Genomic DNA, 23,605 nt, shown 5'->3' on the forward strand with positions numbered 1-23,605 from the left:
TTTTCTTTATTTACACTCATCTAAACCGCTTTTATGTATATGCATATAGAAGAAAATAGAAGTACGCGAGTAGCACTCGAGATTGTGTGCTCCGCTCATAATCAATGCAAGTATAACATACTAAACTTCACGAGCATTCGCCATGATGCATACCCAAAAACACAAATCAGCAATCATGCCAACTACACAAACTGAAAAATAGAATGTTTATACTCTACATGCCCGCATAGCTGGCGACAGTTGTGTTTACTTGTACTGTACTGTAATTTAGAGTATGATGCTCGAGACGGCTCGAGACTATTCGAAGCCAGTCTCTGATGCGCACAATTGGTTTGAACCCGGACACTTGGTAGTCACACACAAACCAATTCGACAACGGCGGCCACTTTAGGGCTACCCCGAAAATTTTGACGGAAAATTCAATTAGAGAGAAAATATAACAACTTTCGTATGAAATGCAAAATACGAGTACTGTTGCACTCAAACAAATTTACAATATGTATGAAAAAATCTTAAATAAATGTAGTTTTTCTAAGCAAAAATTCGGTCAAATTGGAGTGAGTGATTTAATCGCAGGAAAGCTTCGAATACGAACGTGCACTCGTGGAATCTGAAAGACGTTCGCCATATTTAAATGCCAAATTTACAGGGCACGGCATTTGGCATTACCACTAAATTTTCAATAGTAATTAAAATAAGGATTTCATTATCACTTCATCTTCAGTTTTTCAGTGTTTTAACTATCCGCTTATTACGTCAATTACGAGTATTTAGTGCACTATGCCCAACCCTGCAAATTTGTGTGTTTTCAGGCTTGATAGAACAAAAGTAAGGCCAGAACTCTCCTACTTTGCAGGTTTTCTGACTTTGTAAGTTTTGCAGGTCTTACAAGCTTATTCGACTTTTATTTATTTATTTATTTTTTTTTAATTTAGGCAAAAACAGCAAAGGTTCTTACTGACTATTGGCTTAGTGCTAATTAATAAAAATATTAATAGAAATATATATTAATAGAATAACAAATAAAACGAGCTAAAACTAAAATACAACTAGATTAAAAATAATAAGATTAAGTTAGCGAGTGATATATGACGCAAAAAAGAAGAGAAATGAGTCCGAACAGTAGCAGCATTAGACCCAAGGGTAAGAGCTTAGTAAAGTTCTCACCGGAATACAAAAGTTAATACCTTATAAAAGAAAGGCACAATCTGTGTCATCTTAAATTAAATTAAACACAAAAGAAAGCGATAGAATTGACCTCTGCACTCAAGCGACTTGAATCCAATTAATAAAAAGCGGGAGCTATAATATAATATGCCCATATCCCATGGGGCAGACAATTTGGGAGATCTTAGGGTATTTAAGAAACTTCTTTTGTACCCGTTCTATTCTTGTGATAGCAAATAAATTAACCATACTATATTCTAAAATAGATCGGACAAACACGGTTAACATTAATTGCTTCGTGTATATGTCTGAGAAGTGTGAACTGTTACGTCTAACAAAGCCTAAGGTCAGGTATGATTATGAGATAATATAATTGGTAAGTAGAGAATGAAATGAAAAAGTAGAGTCAAAAATCACTAAAAGCTCTTTGATCTCATTCACTTTAGAAATTTACAACCTTTTACAATTCTTTATATGCATAAATCTTGGCCAAAACCCAAAAGTGTAACAAAGAATTTTCTGACGGATAAATTGTCGTCTATAAATATAAAATAAGATGTCTTATTTCGTATATTAGAATTTCATCTAAATATTTAGTTAGGTTTAAATTTAAATGTTATCGATTATAGTACTACTATTTGAATAAACTATTTATAACAAGTCTCAATTTCAAAATGTACAATATTTCGAGACTTTTTAAACATTGGAGCTGTATGAAAACTGCAGATGCTTTCCATTTCAATTCAACCGGGCTATTCGGGTCATGTTCTTCGATTTCGATGAAACTTAAATATGTTGCTCTCTGGTCAAAATAATGAGACACGTATTTTTTTGTTCGCCCGAAAAAAAATTTTTTCAAGAGTTACCGGCAATTTTGTTGTTCGGCTCAAACTCGATTTTTTTTAATTGTATAAGAAAAAAATTTTTTTAAACGCCCATAACTTAGTCAAATATGAACCGATTTTAATAATTTTGGGTTCAAAATGATCGTAATTACTTACACAAGCGACTTCATGTAGAAACAATTGCGAAAAAGTAGTTGCAAATTTTTTATTTAGCAAAAAAGAAAAAAAATTGAAATTCAATATTTCAAAAAGTGTAATTTTTTTTTTATAACTTTTTCCAAATCAAGAGGACACCTCAAACTTCAATTAAGCTGAATGCCCAGTAGCTAAAATGAGTTGTTATTGAGTAATGAATTTTTGAGTAAAAAACCTGTTTTGCACTTTTTGTTTTTTGCAAACTAAAAAATTTTCAACTACTTTTTTGCAATTGTTTCTACATGAAATCGCTCGTGTAAGTAATGACAATCATTTTGAACCCAAAATTATTAAAATCTAATAACTTTTTGACTAAGTTATTAGCATTTAAAAAGAAAAATTCCTATATTATTAAAAAAAAAATCGATTTTGAGCCGAAAAACAAAATTGCCGATAACTCTTGAAAAAATTTTTTTTCGGGCGAACAAAAAAATACGGGTCTCATTATTTTGACCAGAGAGCAACATATTTGAGTTACATCGAAATCGAAGAACATGTCCCGAATAGCCCTTTTGAATTGAAATGGAAAGAATCTATATAAGAAAATTTTTTTTAATTACTCATAACTTAGTCAAAAATAAGCCGATTTGAATGATTCTGGGTTCAAAATAATTGTAATTACTAACACGAGCGACTTCATGCAGAAACAATTGCAAAAAAGTAGTTGAAAATTTTTTTATTTTGCAAAAAACAAAAAGTGCAAAACAGGTTTTTTACTCAAAAATTCATTACTCAATAACAACTCATTTTAGCTACTGGGCATTCAGCTTAATTGAAGTTTGAGGTGTCCTCTTGATTTGGAAAAAGTTATAAAAAAAAAATTACACTTTTTGAAATATTGAATTTCAATTTTTTTTCTTTTTTGCTAAATAAAAAATTTGCAACTACTTTTTCGCAATTGTTTCTACATGAAGTCACTTGTGTAAGTAATTACGATCATTTTGAACCCAAAATTATTAAAATCGGTTCATATTTGACTAAGTTATGGGCGTTTAAAAAAAATTTTTTCTTATACAATTAAAAAAAATCGAGTTTGAGCCGAACAACAAAATTGCCGGTAACTCTTGAAAAAATTTTTTTTCGGGCGAACAAAAAAATACGTGTCTCATTATTTTGACCAGAGAGCAACATATTTAATTTTCATCGAAATCGAAGAACATGACCCGAATAGCCCGGTTGAATTGAAATGGAAAGCATCTGCACTAAATTATCTTCTTAGAAGGCCGATAGTCATAAATAGTAGTGTATTTTTGCCATGTAATTGTGTTTCTACCAAATATATAAATATTTTCTGAGAAACAAGAGAGAAGTGGTTAAATCTCTCTGAAGTGAAAAAAATCAACCTGTTCTTTATTTTTCTTTTTGTGGCTCGCCTTTTTTGTTTTTTGCCCACTAAAGAAAGAAAAAAAATTTATAAAAACGACATCTTTAATTTTGTGTGGAAACCGAACGTAAAAATCGTGTGTTCCGCTTTAAATACGATGATTGTAGTAGAGTATGCTATACATGAAGAATCCTTCTAATGGAAATGCATTAACGAAACATTTTATTTGCTTGCTTCGCTTGGCTTACGTTGAGATGAAACAAAGTTGAGTTATATTCGCATGCACCATAACTTTGCAATTTTATGGGCTTACGTGTGTAGATGTACGTGTGTTTACGGGCTTCTTGCCTCAATGTAAATTTTCATAAAGAGTAGAAGTATAACACTTTGCACGAAATAAAATGCAAATTACTACAGATTCTGTATTTGGACACAACAAGCATATTTTTGAAGATCAATAAAATCGGATGACGACTATGGAAAGAAATTCTACGCAAAAACACTGTTACAATGCACAGTGGTTCGCGTAGTATGGGGATACATGACAAAAATCCTAGCAACCCAAATATCGCCAAGATTATAGTGAAAATGGCTTTTTATGATTAAAAATGTTTATTAGAATGAAAAAAAATATGATTTACATGACTAACACATACAGGTTTATAGAAATAGCATAGACAAAATACTATAATATAATGAAAAAAATTGTTACAATTAGATTTATTTATTTTTGAATATCAACATTATACAACATGAAATAGCTGTGCATAACGGTGATAAACATTTTGAAATGAAATAAAAAAATATATATTATAACAATCTCTAAAAATACAGCACCTTTATAACAGATAACGTAACCTGTATTCGAACATTTTAAAAATACATTCTTACACTAAAAGAAACAAAACATAAATGAACATCTAACTTAAACAAATCAAATCCAAGACCTCTTGTGGCAACGATGCCTTTTTCTTTTTTGGCAGTTTACGTAAGCCAGTAATTAACGGATCGGAACTGAGAAGTAACCGATTTAGTAAATCTGTGTTCGAAGCGATTCGCGATATTTTTCTTGTATGATTTAGCCTAAAATTTTTTATGTCTTTATTTTTAGCTTCCGCCGCCTCCTCAGATAAATCTCCTATAGGTAAAAGTGCATAATCAATAACGGATGCACCGTGAATAAGGATTTTATGCACAGTTGCCGAAAGATTGTACCAAGGAAAGGCGGCTACAATCTGTCTCGCGGTCTCTACAGAAAAGCTGTGGAATTTAGATGTATTTATTTTATGTCCCGATGCTAACGTTATTAGAATAATCCTACACCTATCAATGATTGTTTTGTCTATTCCAATTATATCTGCTGAAATTTCAGAATTAGAGAAAAATCTACGCGCCGTATTACCATCATTTGACGTCCCACTACCCCCACTGCGCGGCTGGTCGACTATTAACCCTAATTTTTCGCGGAATTGCATTTGAATATACTTTTTACGCTCAGAGAAAGACTTTTTTTCCTCCTCTGTTCGCATGTGCCATTTTTTAACCCCTAACCTATATGAAACGTGCAAGAAAAACTCGAAAAACCTAATCCACGCATGTAACGTGGATAGTCCGAACTGAAATCTACTCTCATCAATTACTGGCTTCTTTAAACACGCATCGATATTGTTCATCTGCTTAGGCGTAGCCCCGCACAGGAAACAGCTAACTGACGCGGTGTCAGTTAACGCATTGCACACCTTACCATCAACCATAGTTAGCTGAAGTTCGTGTTTTATTGAAATTGATTTGCCTGCGACAATTATATTAGTAGGTTGTAAATTATTTATTTGGTTTTTAACATAAGTCTCTTCTTCTTTAGATATAGTTGACGTTTCTTTTTTAAATTGAAATCTAATTGGCCGACAATACCTAGTTGAGGATGGACGGGGATTTTTCCACACAATGTCTTCCGTAACCATGTCAACTAATTTCAAAGGCACATAAGAAGTAATAAGCAAACTAGCATCGATAGTATCTGAATCGACAAAAATTTGCTTGTATTCTGAATGTCCCGTGCTACCATCAAATCCCCATTTTCCTATAAGACGCAAATTATTAATATTCCCTAAGTCTGTTGGGTCCCTACTTTCCGAATATTCGATTATGCGCGACGCGGTGTGATCTAAAAGACTTTGTATTTTCACTTCAGCTAAATTATCGGTAACAATAACGTCTGCTGGATAACATTTTTTTTTTGCCGAAAGAAGGTCTTGGTACGTTGGAAGTACTTTCGCAGATAACTTTATGTTTATAAACTCTTTTATTAATAAATATTGATGTTTAGTTAGTTTTGCTTCGGTAAACAATGACAAACATTCATTTATATTTATAGATGGAACAATAAAATTTTTAGAATTTTCTCTAAGGGACTCGCTTAGTGACTCATCTATTTCTCTCAATTCTGCTATCCGCCGCTTTTTTGTTCTATCAGAACTCTCAGAAAATGATTTCCTCGGTCTGCCGCGTACTCCACTCCCGGACGGCATATTTGTTTCACTTAACGACGGTAATGATGATTCAAACTCTTCATCGGTATTCAAATACTCTGCATATTTAGTAATAAGTCGTGTTTTTGAATTGCCACATTTACGCCACATATGGAGCAAGCTTTTACATACACATTTAATGCGATGTTCGACTTCACTAAGATTTAGTTGTTGTTTATCGTGTAATTCATTGCCGATTATATGTTGCTGCACTTTACGCACTCTTTCAGTTTCAAGTGACTCACTTGTTGATAGCCACGTATTAAATATCACCATTCTTGATATTTTGCATGTCGTTACATCAACTGGAACAAATAATATAAATTTTAAAACAGAAATTACACAGGACTACGCCGTAGTCGCCGGTGCTCCGCCATGACGTGAACATGCTACACCAGCTCCTAAATGCACAGTCGTGGTTAAACGTAGATCGCTCATATGACATTTAAAACTTGAATATGTATTCTTTCAACTTAATATAGTCTGTATGATTGCATCGGATTGCATCATTACTAAAAGTTTACGAGAAATTTAAGTTTACTTGTATTTCTAGGAAAATAACGGTACTTTGTTTTTGAGCTCATTGACAAAGGGCGGTAAAGTTCAAAGGGATTTTAATTGTGCAAAATATGTAAACTTACCTTGATTCTCAGAATCCATCTTCAAAAAAAGTTATCACCGAACCAGTTCCGAGAAATTCACTATGCAACATTAGGGTTGCAGTCACTTTTGTTTGCGCGAAATTAAAGTACTCGGGATTTGTGCACTTCAAGGATTAACAAAGTAATGAATTTAAAGTTCATAGGTTGTTTTAGTTATATATTTGTCATATTTAGGGATCTGTTTGTAACATACAAGCTTTAATTTAGGAATCCAAAAACCTTCATTTTCATATTATTGACATATGGTAGAAACCACAATGCAATGGTGAGGGGGTTTTTGAAGCGCGGCCGAAGGCTGCCGAAGTGAAAAAAAGTTCTACAAATTTGCAAACACCTTCAAGTCAACATTTCTGTGAAATTCTACCTGCATACGAACATCGTTCTGTCAGCACTAACCTTTTGCTAAATTAAATAACTTTAACTTGCGTCAATTATTCACATTTATAGGTAAGGGGATATAAAGTTGGAACATTAATTTTACAACTAGCACCTGCCCTTTGACACTGAACTTACGTGTTGAGCCTGGCTTGCATTTTCGCCTTTATCAAAGAAAAATTTTAAAATGTACCGAATTTTCTCTTTGTTTACTTCCATTGCTAACACCCTGTAAAACACAATGAGCAAAAAACTTTAAATTGTTTGATCGACACTTTGCGAGATATCGACCACTACGGCCATCTACCGAAAAAATAATGAATTTCGTTTCCCCAAGCTTACGTTATTCAAAGGAATGTTATTCAGCAGCTAATGAAAAGAAAAACTGCTTCAGATATTGGAAATAGGCACATTAAATTGAGAATTCGAAAAAATGAGTTATTTGTATGTAAAAAAACTACAATTTCAAATTCAAACCTGCATTGTGCAATAATTTACAAACAGATTTTTGATTTTGCTGAAAATTTTTTATGAGTTTTATATTGAAAAGGAGGTATGATACATATTTAAAGTTTTTTTAATTTGTAAAATGAAAGAGATCAAATTTTTAAGAGTATCGTTAATTTTGGCGTGGAAACTTGTATTCAAAAATGTCCATAACTTCGTTTCTATTGGAGAAAACCCGCGACTGACTGGAGTTCTTATGGCGGTGAGTGGTATGGTGCACTTCACGGAAGCCATGTTGATGTGTAGTTGAGGTCAAGCGTTTCGTGTAGAATGGGAGTAGGAGGGCTTGAAGTGTTTTCACTAAAAAGAGTTATGAAAGTGGCTAAGGACAGATTGAGGATCTTTGTGAGAATGATCGCAATCGACCCAATCTCCGCCATAGCGACCATATATAGCAAGTCACTAATACTGGTTATATTATGGGTATAGCAACGTTCAACTTGGCTGATCTCAAAAGGATGTACCTAAACCCATCATAAGATGGATTTAGAACGATCAGTGCAGAATTAGGAGGAAGAATAAAGTCTATCAAGGCCACAAAAGGTTTCCCACAAGGGGGAGTACCCTACCCTTTTCTATAGACACTAGTAATAGGCGAACTTCTCCACAAACTGAACGATCTAGGACTCCATATTCAAGATCAAGCTGATGACCTGGTAGTATAAATAGTGGGATGGCATGAGGAGACAATTCCTAATCGCAAGCAACAACCCACCCCACAACATAATGAACAAATGGTGCATCGACAAAGTGCTCTCTATTAACCCATATACAACTACGTTAGTGCCGTTCACTAGGAAAAGGATTATCAACATTAAAGGTCTTCTCTTAAATGAGTAGGCTCTTCAACTCTCCACAGAAGCGAACTACCTTGGAATAAACCTTGAAAAAAAGCTCATTTGTAACTCTCATATTGAGAAAGTAACTGTGAAAGCCACAAGGGCATTCTTTGCCTTTTGGAAAAACATGGAGACTCAGCCCCAGAATGAATTGTTTTCACATTCACTACAGTTATTAAACCCGTTTTCACCTATGCTATGAGAGGAGCTCACATTGACATACTTTCAGATAGTCAGCTGGCTTAGAAAGCCCTTCTATCAACTACAATCATCTCAAAAATGGTACATGACTGTCTGAATCTTCTTAACATTATTATTGCGTTGGGTTACTGGGTTATGTTTCGATTTTCAACTTTGCGGCTGTAGGTTAGGTTAGGATAGGTTTGGCAGCCGCATCGCACATAGAGACAACGATGCCACTTAGACCACGAAATGGGTCCGTTGTGAACCGCGGGGGCTGAGCTACATTTCCCTCTCCATATTAAACCATCCTGAGCTTTTGACAAAGTGTAAAAGGTTGTTGATACCTAAAATGTATAGATTATCTATATTCGTTAAGAAGTAGGATTTTAAAAATCGGTTTCTGCTTCTGGCTAGAGCTGGGCATGTGCAAAAAAGGTGTTGAATTGTTTCCAACTCCTCCTCATTTCTGCAGCTACGACAGAAATCATGCGTGTAAACGCCTAATCTCTTTGCATGATTTCCTATGAGACAATGTCCTGTGAGGGCCCCTACTAAGGTCCTGATTTGAAGTCTATTCAGTTTTATAATACTCGTGGACATACGTAAATTTAGCCTTGGCCATGTTTACCTAGCAATTTCACAGGTGTTAACACTAATCCATCTTCGATTTGTAGACCTGATTAATGCGTCCTTAATGAGAAGCTTACAAGTTGCGAGAGGTATCTCCATAAAATTACTTATGTCTGGCAAACAGGTACCCTCTCTTGCAAGTTGGTCTGCCCTATAGTTTCCTGGTATATCTCTGTGGCCTGGAACCCAGCACAAGATTATACGATATTGTTTGGCCATCTCATTTAGAGATTAGCGACAACGTAAGACACTCTTTGATGTTGTTTGGAATGCATCCAGGGCTCGTAGGGCAGCTTGGCTGTCTGATAGAATGCACATATCCGTTGATGATATTCTGTTTATCTTTAACCATTTTAAGGCTTCATGAATAGCGTTTATTTCCGCTTGAAAAACACTACAGTGATCCGGTAGTTTAAAGGATTCACTAATAGAAAGCTCTTCGCAAAATATCCCTGATCCTACACCGGTATCCATTTTAGACCCGTCCGTGTAGATCTTAACGGGTGTGTTGGGTGTTGGATCTTCTTCAAACCATTCCAGTCTAGAAGGGATTTTCATTAGGAAATTCCTTTCGGAGCAGAGAATGGGAGAGTGATAATCACAGTCACTGGGTATATCCGTGTAGGAGTCTAAGATGGTTGAATGTCTATGTGTGACAGTCTTCCATTGTGAGCTCGCTTTGAGCCTTACAGCGGAGCAGGACGCTAAGTATTTGCAGAAGAGATCTAGGGGTGGCAGATGTAGTATGATATGCAAAGCCATGGATGGCGTGGTTTTCATGGCGCCACATATTGCTAGTTCCGCTGATCTCTGCACCTTATTCAATAAATTAGAATAGGTTTTTTTCTGCATAGCACACCACCAGACAACATTTCCATATAGAAGAATGGGTCTGCCGACAGCAGTGTAAAGCCAATGAGCAACCTTAGGTTTAATTCCCCAGGTCTTACCTAAAAAGCTAGGTTGCGGCTGTAAGAATGAAATAAAAAAATATATATTTTAATTAAAAAATTTAAAAATACTACAAGCGATTCTTATTATTAGAAACCAATTAAATATAATATTTAAATATTTTTTTAACAATTCTATGCACCTCATAGCAAATATTTTGAATAGCTTTATAAAGATTTACGAAGTTTCTAACACAAATAATATAGAATTTTCCAGATTCGGCGTATACAGTTCAGTTTCGTCTTAATTTAAGCACTTTCTTAGTTATTTCATTTGTATTTTCTCTATTAAATGCTTGCTGGGAATTTCATTAAATATTTTCTTAGAAAACTGTGGGTTACAACAGTTTTCAGTTTATTAAGAGCCATAAAAGGTCGGGCGAGAAGGTGTACATACAGAATATCCATACACTTAATCCCACAAAATTAAATTTTACAAATTCAGCGCACAAATTACACGAAATAGTTTTTGCAAAAAGTTGCTAAAATTAGTCTTAAAGCATGTGGATTGAAAATAAGTGTTATTACAACTACAAATGCTTTATATTAAGAGTCCACCTTTTTAAACAACGTCGGCTGTTGTACAAAAAAATTGTATGGTTGGCATAACGATAACTGGACGCATGAAGGTGTGTTCGAAACGTGCTTCAGGTATTTAACATAAAAATGCAAATATTCTGCCAGCGATTGCCTCCTCTCAACCTCCTAGCTCACTTGTGCTTTATATGCATGAAAAAAGCTTCTCATAAAACCCATCTGCCGGCCCCTGTGATTTGAAAGCATAGTACACAATTTGCAGGAAAAACTCAATACAATTCATATTAGAGAGACTCGACCTATATGCCCAACAATAACAAAGCAATATCAAATTATTACGAGTATTAGAATAAAATTTTTATTATTCTGCCTTAAAGAGTTTCCATAAAGTCGCATGTTACTCATACGCCCACCCGAATTTTATTGGAAACGCTGTTTCAGCTAAAATTTCAGTATTTCCTTCGGAGCCAATTGTGGACATACATAACTTTTTTTCTCTTGTTTACAAATAAACATACATATACAACTGCAAACTTGCTTGTTTATACATAGGTATAAACTTGCACATGACTCAAAACGGTAAGAAAGTGTGAAAAAGAAAGGGAAGTCAAAACGAAAGTCTTCTTAATTTGTTACGCATTTTTTATGGCTCTCAAGGATGAATGCTTCTACCCACATTCTTGGCATTTCACTTTTTCTTCTTCATGCTTTCTTTAGCACCCGTGACTATTATGCGATTTCTTTTCCCTTTTTTGTTGATTTACCCATTTGTGCGTCAGAAAAAAATTACATTACTCAGGCGTAGTACGATGTAGAAAATTCGTAAGAAAAAGAAGAATAATGATGGTGGCGTCATCAACTTGCCGCCCACATTTTGACTCTATAAACATTTATTTGAAAGTTCTTTCATCAGACTAAAAGACTGGAAAAGTTTTATGTTGTGTGTAGGGAAACCTTAAATGGTATACATATAAACTACGGACACATTTTTGTGTATGCAAAGGTACATACTTTTATGTTTAGATATATATGTAGATACGCTCAAATACGGAGGCATGTGAATCAATAAGGGTGGCACTCTCGGTTGTCAAAATTAATCATAAAAAAATTTTGTTTACGTATAGCTGTGATACTATGATATAAGTATGAGTAGGTATCCTGTAGGGAGTAGAGCTAGGGTTTAGAGCTAGTGGCTAGTTAGTAGCTGGCATTTGGCTTAAGAGATGGAAGTAAACGCACACAATTAGCTCTCACATCAGGACGATGCTCCGCGTCGAATCAAGAGATGTTGTTTTTCACATAAATTTTATTATTCAGTGCATTATTGAAATTATGTAGTAAGTAAAAATTATAAACTCAGGCATCATCATGTAAATAATGTGAAAAAAATTTATTTTTTATACTAAGTATTTTTTATTATTGAATATACATAGAAACAAAGACCAGTAAAAAGTTTTAAATTTTCAATTCTAGAGTATTGAGGTATCAGCTCAAATTATGTATTGAGCCATCAGGTTTTCCTTCATTAAAAAGCTGAAAAACTGAGAAAAGGTTTTTTTGTTGCCCGGCAAAAATAATATTCCAAATTGAGTTGTGAATGCTATAAAGTACTGCCCTGCCCTCACGGTGCTAAGATTTAGGCAGCCTGGATCTTACTTCTTTGCTACCGCTACTGATATAGTAGGTCTTGACATTAAAAATCTGATGAACTTCATAAGCAGCATAAAGCGGTTGACGCAACCGCAGCACATCCTCCTAACCACCCCACCTCCAAAGATCTGTGCACGTTTCATTCCGCACAAGTTAACTGAGGACTAAAAATTGCTCAGAATTCAACTTTCGAAAGACCTCATTAAAGGGAACCAGAAACTAAACGCCAAAAATCAAGTCGATGCTAATTTGTTTTTACCATTCTAAGGGAATTGGAGTTCGTGCCAACGAGCCAAACCGTCAATGCAATTTTCTATCTTGGCGTTTTGAAGTGTATCGAGACCAGGCCGGACTATTTTAAATAAATAAACTCGAAGTTATCAGAACAAAGCTCAGTCTTGTTTATTTTGGACTTCTCCTTGTATAATAGCGCTAATTTGTTTCAGGAGTTTCATAATAAAAAAAAACGTTGGACGACATAATGCAACCAACAGAGCCTCTGGATCTTTATTCCCTACACTATGTCAAAAACTCAAATCAAAACCCTCACAGAAACCTCGTTTGGTATGAATTGGCTCGAGAACGTTCTTCCCAATTCTGAGGGAGCCGTTATTCTTTTGCACAGCCGTATAAATTTTGAGAAAATATCAAATTCAGACATCACGGCTCTTTCAGGGTGGCGAATGGGGCTTTAAACCGACGAAAAGCTAGTGTGCGTTGATTCTCGTTTCATGGGTGTATACAGATATCTATTAACCAAGGACCCAAATTCAAAGTTATCAAATTTTTTCAAAAATAAAAAAGTCAAGACCAAAGTATTGTTGTGAACAAAAATGTTCCTTGAGGTCCGAAGACCTACTCTATACCTTTTGCTTTTATTTTTTTTCCTTTTTCTAACTAAAAATCTCCAATTAATTTAGGTCCAATCAGGCAGCCGCCGTAGCCGAAGGGGTTTGTGCGTGATTACCATTCGGAATCCACAGAGAGAACGTAGGTTCGAATCTCGGTGAAACACCAAAATTAAGAAAAACATGTTTCTAATAGCGGTCGCCCCTCGGCAGGTAATAGCAAGCCTCCGAGTGTATTTTTGCCATGAAAAAGCTCCTCATAAAATATATCTTCCGTTCGAACTCGGCTTGAAACTGTAGGTGGACAACATCAAGATGTACACCACAAATAGGAGGAGGAGCTCGGCCAAACACCCAAAAAGGGTGTACGGCTAATTAATATATATATATATATATAATCAGTTCAATTTAAATAATTGGTCTCTCCAAAATGTATTAAAATTATGGGAGTATTACAAAAATTTAATTTGTATGCATTGAATCCTATGCTATTTATATTTCTACAGCTTTTTTTAACCTAAAAATTGTGTGAAAGTACGTTTAAGCTATGAGGGAATCAGACCCCAGCTAATTTTTGTCTCGCTTGTTGAATCAGAATGGCCCAAGATGAATAAATTATATACTACTTAAATACTTCAATTCGACTAAAAGTGATGTCGTTATTTAGTCAGGCCTTTAATTTTTGACGGAAAAAGTCTCAATTTACCGTTATTATTTGATTCAAAATAACTGAATAAATTTAACAGGTTTTTTCAAATAAATTAAAAGTCAGAAAATAACATTTGTCTTGATACTTTTAGATATTATGAAGTCATAACCGGTTGGGTCCCTGCTATTAATACGAGTAGTTCCTCACTAGGCGAAAATGTTTCTATACATTTACTAATGGAAGCATAATAAATTGAAAACTTTCAATCCGTTTTTCTTGACATCTTGAATTTATGGATTATGACAAATGAGCGACGTGTTAATTTAACACTTTTGCAAAATTATCAAAAAAGGTATGCAGAATGTAGTAAATCTGATCTGTTGCTTTGATGACTAGTTCTGAAAAATCAAAAATGGAAAAAAATATAAAATTTGCAAAAAAAGACAGCTGACCGTACTAGTTGTGGTTCTAAATTCACTACAAGCTAACCAGTTCGTTACTAACGGATTTGTCTGCCAGATGCTATTTGCGAATTCATATATGTATCTATATACAAGTTATTTTGTATGTTTTTAAATTTCTATTTGGCCTGACGATGCAGCAATTACTGGCCACTTTTTTCTTGGCTGAAACATTTGTAGGCAAGAAAATAAACGGAAGTAGCACAACAAATAAATGTGAACTCGTGAATATGAGTGAACAAAAGAAACTGAGAGTCACTTGAAATGTGCACCACAAACAGGCACTCACTGGCATCCCAATAAACGTTCGAAAACAATTTGGCTGAAATAAATATACTTGTATGTATGGATGGAATATTTATGTTATTTTGCGCATGAACATATGTGTGAGCACACCGGCATACCCTTCGAAGTAGGATGGGTGAATGACCTAAGCTTTATTTTCGGTTGCGTGAGTTGCTGTAGGAGTATATGAGAATATGTGTGGCAAGGGAGAATGGTTACTATTTATTTATTATAGTTAATATTTCTTCTGTAAAAAGTAATGCGGCCGTATGCTACCACAAAGACATAAACTAAAGACGGTTCTCACAGCTAACTACGCTTGTCTATGCTGTTCGCATATGAAATATCAAAATTATAAAAATGTGTGTGCAAGCGGGCACGAATAAATTTCTTGAAAAATCCCTTTACGTTGCAAACTACCTAACATTTAATATTCTTCAAACTGATTCAATTATGAATATGAAATATAACAAATATCTATGGAACAAAAGCAACTAGCTTCCCGTAAAACCACATGTCACTCATTTAATTCATTATGTCCCCCTAAGTAAAAGTAAACGCATATTTTAATCTAATAAGATGCTCAAAGGCCCAAGCAGCTAGCGTGCTCTTTTTTTTTGTTTTTAAGTTAGTATAATATTTTATATTATTCTAATAAATAATAATAATAATAATATTGGGTAGGCAACTAAGTAATTGCGGATTTCACTTATAAATGGCTTCAATCGAATTTTTAGGTTTGCAAACGTAGTACAAATGTAAAATACATTTGGTTATTTGATAGTTGGCAATTCAGCTGTCAATCAGTAAAAAAAAAGTGTTTGACTGGTTGCGTAGTTTTCGTTTGGCGTTCATTGAAAAATGGAAAATCAAAAGAAACATTTTCGTCATATTTTGCTATTTTATTTGTCTAAAAAGAAAACCGCATCGTAAGCTCATAAAAAGTTATATGCTGTTTATGGTGCCGAAGCCTTACAAGAACGGCAGTGTCAAAACTGATTTGCCAAAATCTCATTCTGATGATTTTTCACTCAAAGATGAAAAACGCTCTGGTCGTCCAGTTGAAGTTGATGACGCCCCAATCAAAGCAATAACGCTACACACTAACAGCTGCGATTTGCTAAAGAAACGTAATAAAAATGATCCATTTTTAAAACGACTGATAACTGGCGACGAAAAATAGGTTGTTTACAAAAATATCAAGCGGAAAAGATCGTGGAGCAGGCCAGGTGAACAAACTCAAATAACATCAAATGCTGATATTCATCAAAAGAAGGGTTTGTTATCAGTTTGATGGGATTACAAAGAAATTGTCTATGTACTTTGAACTCTTACCACACAACCGAACGATCTATCCTGATGTCTATAGTATATTGAACAACTAACGAAATTAAACAATGCAGTAGAAGAAAAAGAGCCCAAATTGACAAATCGAAAATCTATTGCATTCCATCATGACCATGCAAGACCACACACATCTTTGGCCACTCGACAGTACTGGTTGGAGCTTGGTTGGGATGTTTTGCCACATCCACCATATAGTCCTGACCTTGCACCATCTGATTACTTTTTGTTTCGATCTTTACAAAACTCCTTGAATGGTAAAAATTTCAATAATTATGATGATGTCAAATCGTACCTGATACAGTATTTGCTAATAAAAAACAGGAGCTTTATGAATTTGGGATTATGAGGCTGCCTGAAAGATGGCAAAAGGCAAAATGGGCAATACAATACATAATAAAGTTATTTAGTTCCATGAAAAAATTGTCTTTGATTTTCTAAAAAAAAATCCGCATTTACTTACGGTTATCAAGTAGATTTCGCCATGAATTTTTTACACAGCATATTAGAAGAGAATGTTGTCATTTCTACATACTTATCTAAGAAAAACCTATTTTTACCAAATTTACCAAGAATATTTGATTGGTATTATTTTATTTTTCATTTTCAGTTGTTAAAAAATATTTATGTCCACAATAAGATCATTAGGTGATCTAGTAAAAATTTCCATACATTAAAAAGAAATTCAAATACATAAATCATTGCACTAAGGATTCAGAAATTGAGAAATGAGGGATTTCAACACATTTCAAACACCAAAAATTCCGGAACGAGTTGATACGAATACCAGGATAAATGATTACATTTTTTCTAAAGGGTGGTTAAATTTCAAGGACCGATAATGAATGTGAACCACACCTAAACGTCATGTTTTTTTCTGCATTTCATTTGACATTTTTCAATTTCAGACTAACTGAATTTGAACCATGGAAAGATACACAATCGAGCAAGCGTTAAAGTTATTCAGGCTTATTATGAAAACGGGCGTTCAAATCAAAATGCATATCGCGCACATCGTGATTTTTTCGGTCAATTTAATCGACCAAATGTGCGTACAATCGGAAAAATTGTGCAAAAGTTTGGCAAACCGGGTCTGTAGGAGATGTGAAAACACCAGTGCATGCTCGTACAGCTCGTACTGCAGAAAATATTGCTGTTGTTCGCGATAATGTGGTTGAAGAGCTGTCCACCTCAACTCAACAATTGCACCTCTCACGCTCGTCGTTGATGAACATTATGTATAAAAACTTGCATTTACACGCTTACAAGATGTAATTGACTCAAGAACTAAAGCCTCTTGACCATTTCAAGCGTCGTCAATAGTCAGAATGGTGGCAGGAAATGGCAATGGTGAATGACCAATTTTCGAATAAAATCATCTTCAGTGATGAGGCACATTTTCATATCAGTGGACTCGTCAATAAACAGAATTGCTGCATTTGGGCGAATGATAATCCAAGAGTGATTGCCGAAAAACCAATGCACCCGCAGAGAGTGACCTTTTGGTGGGGTTTATGGGCCGGCAGCATCAATGGGCAGTATTTTTTTCAAAATGAGGCCGGTCAGACAGTTACTGTGAATAGTGGCCGAATAATCTTACGTCGCGGGGATGTCAGTTTTCCGTCAAGATCATGTGATTTCACATCGTTGGACTTCTTTCTTTCGGGTTATTTGAGAGAATGGATGAGATAATTCGGCACATTAACGGCATATATCCTCAATTAACCCTCAGCGTCATCGAAAATTTGGACCATCGGATGGAGGTGTGCCGCCGAAGTCGCTGCGGCCATTTGGCCGATATTTTGTTCCATACGTAATTGAGTCATACCAATATTATCATAATAAAGAGAAATGACAATAATTTCTTAAAAAAATTCTATTTTATTCCAAATTAACACCGGCCCTTCAAACTTAACCAACCTTTAGTTGCAATGTAAAACATGCATAGAAATATTGGAAAATAGGAGATATTTGGTAACAAAAATATGGCTTTTCGACAAAGTTAGCCTGTACAGTGTGATTCAATAAGATCACAGATATTCTTTTATAAGTAAAACACAAAAAAAGTAGTCGAAATTATTATTTCATCATGTGTTTTTAGTCTATGACATTTATGAATTTTATGAAATACAGCAATTTTTACATGGCTTTAGTTATTCAGCGCTTGTTCCATACTTTCCACATAACCTCAACGAAAAAAGCCCAATGGTGGCAAATTGCAAGATCACGGCGACCATTTTCCCTCGTAGTTTCATGAGATAATCCATCGCGAAAACTTTGTTTGCAATAAGGCCATTGTTTCATGAACTGCGTCATAAGAGGCACCGTTCTGTTGGTCAAGACCATACCATCTAATTCAGGCCATAAAAAGTTTGTTGTCTATAACGATATCATTCTTCGCCCACCGTAATAGCGTTGCTGGCAAGATTTTCAAAGAAGTATTGTTCGATAACTCCACCAGCCCAAAACCCACACAAAACAGTTGCTTTTTTGGGATTGACCTGTGGTTTTTTCACAAAATGCCCAAATTGGTCTTCTTGCAGATTGACCGTTTTCATAAAACGTTTGAATCACTTTTACGCGTGGTCTTCAGTACTAATTGTTCGAAAAAAATAACGAATAAATTGGCATCTCACAAATAATTGCTGTGAAAGATCAACACCACCCTTGAGTCACCCTATACTTATATAGAATATTTTCTTTTTCAAGTTTTTGTGCATGTTTGGGGATTGTAGGCTTCTACACTTACGTGATTTTTACTGTTGGATTTTCTGTTAATTGTGCGCGTAATTCTTTTATAGGCGCGTGAAAGAAAATATTTTAAAAACCGCCCAAAGAACTCGTTTGAAATTCGCAAACCTTTTAAAGACTTGGGAAAATAAGGCAAATCAATAAGATTAAAATTTCGTTAAGGACATCTAGCAGTAAGAAAAATTTTTTTGCGATTTAATTTTCTTAAAAAAGGGGCAACCAAAACGAATTGCAATAAAGACAGAGGCAAAAACAGAAAAAACGATGATATTGATATCGTCGTACTGTTAGTTCTGCCATTTCCAAATTGGCTAAAGAAGCAAAGCGAGGTTTTAAGAGACTTCGATAATAAGTAGTAGTAATAGTACCTAGTATTTATCGCAAATAAAAGTAAAATATATTGTACAAAATTTTATAATTATTAATTATAGTATTAAGAAAATAAAATATTTACATTAATTTATTGACAATGGCATGAGCCGTCTGTCGATTTATTTTTCGTGCAAAACAATTATCCGGTTTTCGGTCTTTAAAACCAGTAAACTCTTTTATTAAGTAACCTCTGTATGTAAAGGCATATTTAATGAAACGCAAAAGTTTATCCCAATGATAATTTTCCCCATTGAAAATCTCAATCAGTTGTGAATCATTTAAGGTATTCTAAATTTTCCGAAAAAAACTTTTCCATATTCTCTTAAATTGGGCAGTGCGCCAGGAATTGTGCTATGTTTTCAAGCCCGCCTAAATTACATGTAATTTATTTAGCACGAGAAAGAAACGACCGGCGCACTTTGTTAACCTCAATTAAAATTGTGTAAGCGGTTATCGCACCAATGAGGAAGAAGAAACTACACAAAAGTTCGGCGATGCGTAGCTTGCTCAAATCATTATCGTAATTCTCGATATTTAATTTTATTATGCAGCAACGCACGACGCATTTTGCATGAATGTAGAGTTCTTGATCGACTGTCCGAGAAGTAACCCTAAAAAATGTTTAAAAAGATAAACAAAATGAAGAAGAAGAAATACAGTTTGATATGGTAATTCGGTGGGTAAAAGTTTAGATGGATTGAGCGTAAGTAAAACAAGAAGCGAGCGAATACCTCAATCTATATTTGTGAAAACTCTACTAACGTGTGCTTATGCTTTAGAGCCTTCTAGATTTCATCGCACAATTTAATAAAATAAATCAGGTTAACAAAGAATGATACGGTGCTGAACTAAAAAATAAAAATAATTTGCAGGCATAATCAAGTACTAATTTACACTAATAACCACCGTAGACGAATTGATTGGTGCGTGACTGTCATTCGGTAGAAATGTGGGTGTGATGAAATGCCAAATGATTAAAAAAGTTTTTTCTAGTAGCGAACGCCTCCCAGCAGGCAATGGGAAGCCTCCGAGTGTATTTCTAGAATGAAAGTGCTCCTCACAAAAAACCATAAAACCTCTGCCATTAGGAAGCGGCGTAACATTGTAGATTCCTCCATTTGTGGAAAAACATCAAGACGCACACCACAAATACCTCGGTCAAACACCCAACGAAGTGTGTAAACGCCAATTATTATTATTATTAAATTAAATTTCGTTCAAAATTTCGACACACCTTTTTGCGCAAACTCACTCCTTCAAAGTAAGTTATGACGTTTTTCTTTCGACTGGGAATGTGTAAGCTAATCAGTTTTGACAAATGTATGTATATATATGTATGTATGTATTTTACATGATTCAATAATAAAAGTTTGTGTAAAGTTTGACAACTGATTTTGGATGCTACCTAATCCAATGATGAAATTTGGAAGTAAGAGAAAAAGGTGCATAAGCTTATGCACCCTCATAAATGACTGAAAAAAGATCGAATTTTATGTTATTTTATGAAAAGTACTTAATTATTTATATTTCCCGTGTATTTGTCACACATATAATGGCAATGCATGCGATACATATACAGGGTGGGCCAAATAAGACCTACTAATGTTAAGCACAAATAACTTTTTTATTTTTTGACATATTTATTTTTGTAGATTATAATTTATTGTAGGTTATAATTGAACTGATGGGAATTTATTATGGAACCCTACAGTACAACACAACGCGTTACGCTATTCGTTTTACACAATTAGCGAACGTCTGATTTCCAAAAATTCAGATTTCCATTGCCCACCTCGTTCGGTAGATTTCACTGCGCCCGACTTTTTTTAGGGGGATATTTAAAAGACAAAGTGTATTTCAATAAACCAGAGACTATTACATAGCTGAAGCAAAATATTCGAGACGAAATACTGAGCCTTCAACCAGAAACATTATGTGGTGTAATGGAAAACGCGTTAAAAAGAGCCAATCTTTGTATCGAGAAAAATGGTGGGCATTTGTCTGATGTAATATTTCATACATAATTTCCATAAAATATATTCAATGTATAAAAAAAATTAACCAAAATAAATGATTATTACAAAAGTTATTTGTGTTTAACATTAGTAGGTCTTATTTAGCCCACCCTGTATATACTACATTTCTTGGTATTTTTATTTATAAAGATTTAATTTTTTCAGTGTTCAGAAAGGTTAATATCCTAAATCCAAAAGCTCGTAGCTTGAGAAACAATTGTGATAACCATACAGAAATGAAATACAATTTAATTAGTATTTTTAATTTAATTGTTTCACAATGCTTTGGCAAACTATATCTTAAAAACTATAAGTTTCCGACAAAAAGATTTTTCCACTAACGAAATTAGTTCCATTCTCATAAGACCTTGAGACCTAAAACAACTTTAGTATAGTGGAAACTTCAGGAAAAAAACAAAACTTTCGTTTCGACACAAATTCAATCAAATATTTAATTCTCTCATGTAACTCTCGCAAAATTGAAAGATGCGAAAGGCAAAACAAAAGTTTTCATCATGATTCAATTATACAAGGTTAAGTAAAGTTTGACAACTGATTTCGGATGCTACTTAATCCGAATTCCGAATAATTTGGAAGCAAGAGAAAAAAGGGCATAAGTTTGTCCCCTTTCTGAAAATGTAGTAAAAAATTGAAAAAGGTCGTTGTAAGCCATAGAATAATTTTGTGTTATTTTATAAGTGGTACTTAAGTATTTATATTTTTAACTTAACTATTCCCATGGATTTGTGTCATATATACAGGGTTGGCCATATTAAACTGACCCATTGAGTAACCCTATAACTTTTTACTGTAATTTGAAATCTAAGGTTTACGTCAACAAGCCAAAGACACTAGGCGCACTTAAGGCCAATATCCGACGGGAAATAGCCGCCATATCGGCCGAGACGCTGGCCAAAACTATGGAAAACGCCGAAAAACGGGCACATTACGCTATACGAGCTAAGGGCGACCACTTGCGCGATATCATATTCAAAAAGTGATGTAAACGAATCTCCTTGAACTAAATTAAATGTTTTTCACAATGAAACACAAAAAAATGTTTCTTTTTCCATATTTTTTTAATAATCACATGGGTCAGTTTAAGATGGCCAACCCTGTATATGTATTTTGACCATGCATCGGATTGGAATCTATATGTGCCACTTGAAAACCTACACTGAAGTAATAAATAAAACAACTTGAGAATAGTGGAAACTCTTAACGAGGAAAAACCACTTTTATTTCGTCACGTCCGCTAATCATACATTTGATTTTTTAACGAGATTAACTGCAAAGTTACAAGTATAAAATCTGTGTTAAAAAAAGATAAATTTATATATACGCAGAAACACAAGCATTGCATACTTTACTTACAATTATCTTATCGAATGCTCATTGCTCTCTTCTTTTGTTTATTGCACCGGTTAAGATGCTTTATTCGAAAGTGCATCCGGCATTTAAAAAAAATCGCTTAACATCATCGCGTAAACTCACGTTTTCACTTAATCTGAACAATTTTTGTAAAAATGATATCCCACCGTAAAGCTCACTGCAGTTGAACTGGTTAAACGCTGATTCCAACATTTTAATTTTGTCCAAGAACTCGGTGCTTGGTTTAACTAATCCGCCCTTAGATAAAGTGTCAATCCAAGTAAATTTAGGCTCATTGCATGAACAATCGGTCAGCTTTAATTTGCGTATTATGTAACCGGCAATATATTCAAGGGCATCTTCGTGTAAGTTATCAAAATCTGCGTCCTCATTTAATGAATCGTTGGCGAAGAGAGAGTCGTCCGAAACTATTTCATCTTCTGTGAGCAAACTTTGTAAAGTTTCTAAAGAAGTATCATTGAGACGGAGCCAGCTAGTTTCGTCGGCCTCAACATTGCCCCGATCAACTAATATTGAAGTATTTCGTGCTGTTAATAGAAATCGTTAAGTTATTCAGAAATGAGTAATATATGCATTCATTCACCTAATAAATATCTTCGTAATCTATATTTAAATTCCATAGGACTAGGATTGTCATACAACCCGCCTTTGGCACGTATCGCCCCGAAAAAATGCTCCAGTGCATCCTAATTTAATCGATAAGTCAGAATGTACTGAAAGCAGTACTTTTCCTGAACATAACGATATAAGTCCCTGACTTACCTAAATGCGGCTATGTGGCAGCTATTTATCAATGTAATTTTCACAGAACTTTAAATAGAATTGAAAGATGCGACAGTCTTAGCAAAATGGAATAGGCAAAACAGTGTTGCCTGCTAACTTTTTCAGCAAAAGTTTTAATTTCTACGCTTTTGAGTACTTTTTCTTTAGAATTTGCTCTGAAATAAAAAGTTGTTTTTCCGAGAGGACATAGCGGATTTATTAAGTAGCTCAAGATGGTCGACACGGTGAAAATTATACATCTTATATCACCTTTAATTATTGCTTCATGCGTATTTTATAATTGATAATTAAATCTTCACGTGATTTTTTTCCT

At 34.5% G+C, this 23,605-nt stretch overlaps 1 protein-coding gene across 7 annotated transcripts in view; it reads left to right on the top strand.

Moving 5' to 3' along the window:
* LOC129235783 (cubilin) overlaps positions 1-23,605 on the top strand; it is a 157,390-nt gene that overhangs the window by 56,375 nt on the left and 77,410 nt on the right. The gene's annotated exons all lie outside the window — the stretch shown is intronic.

The sequence above is a fragment of the Anastrepha obliqua genome, chromosome 1 (genome assembly GCF_027943255.1).
Source record: "Anastrepha obliqua isolate idAnaObli1 chromosome 1, idAnaObli1_1.0, whole genome shotgun sequence".
NCBI classification, from domain to species: Eukaryota; Metazoa; Arthropoda; class Insecta; order Diptera; family Tephritidae; genus Anastrepha; species Anastrepha obliqua.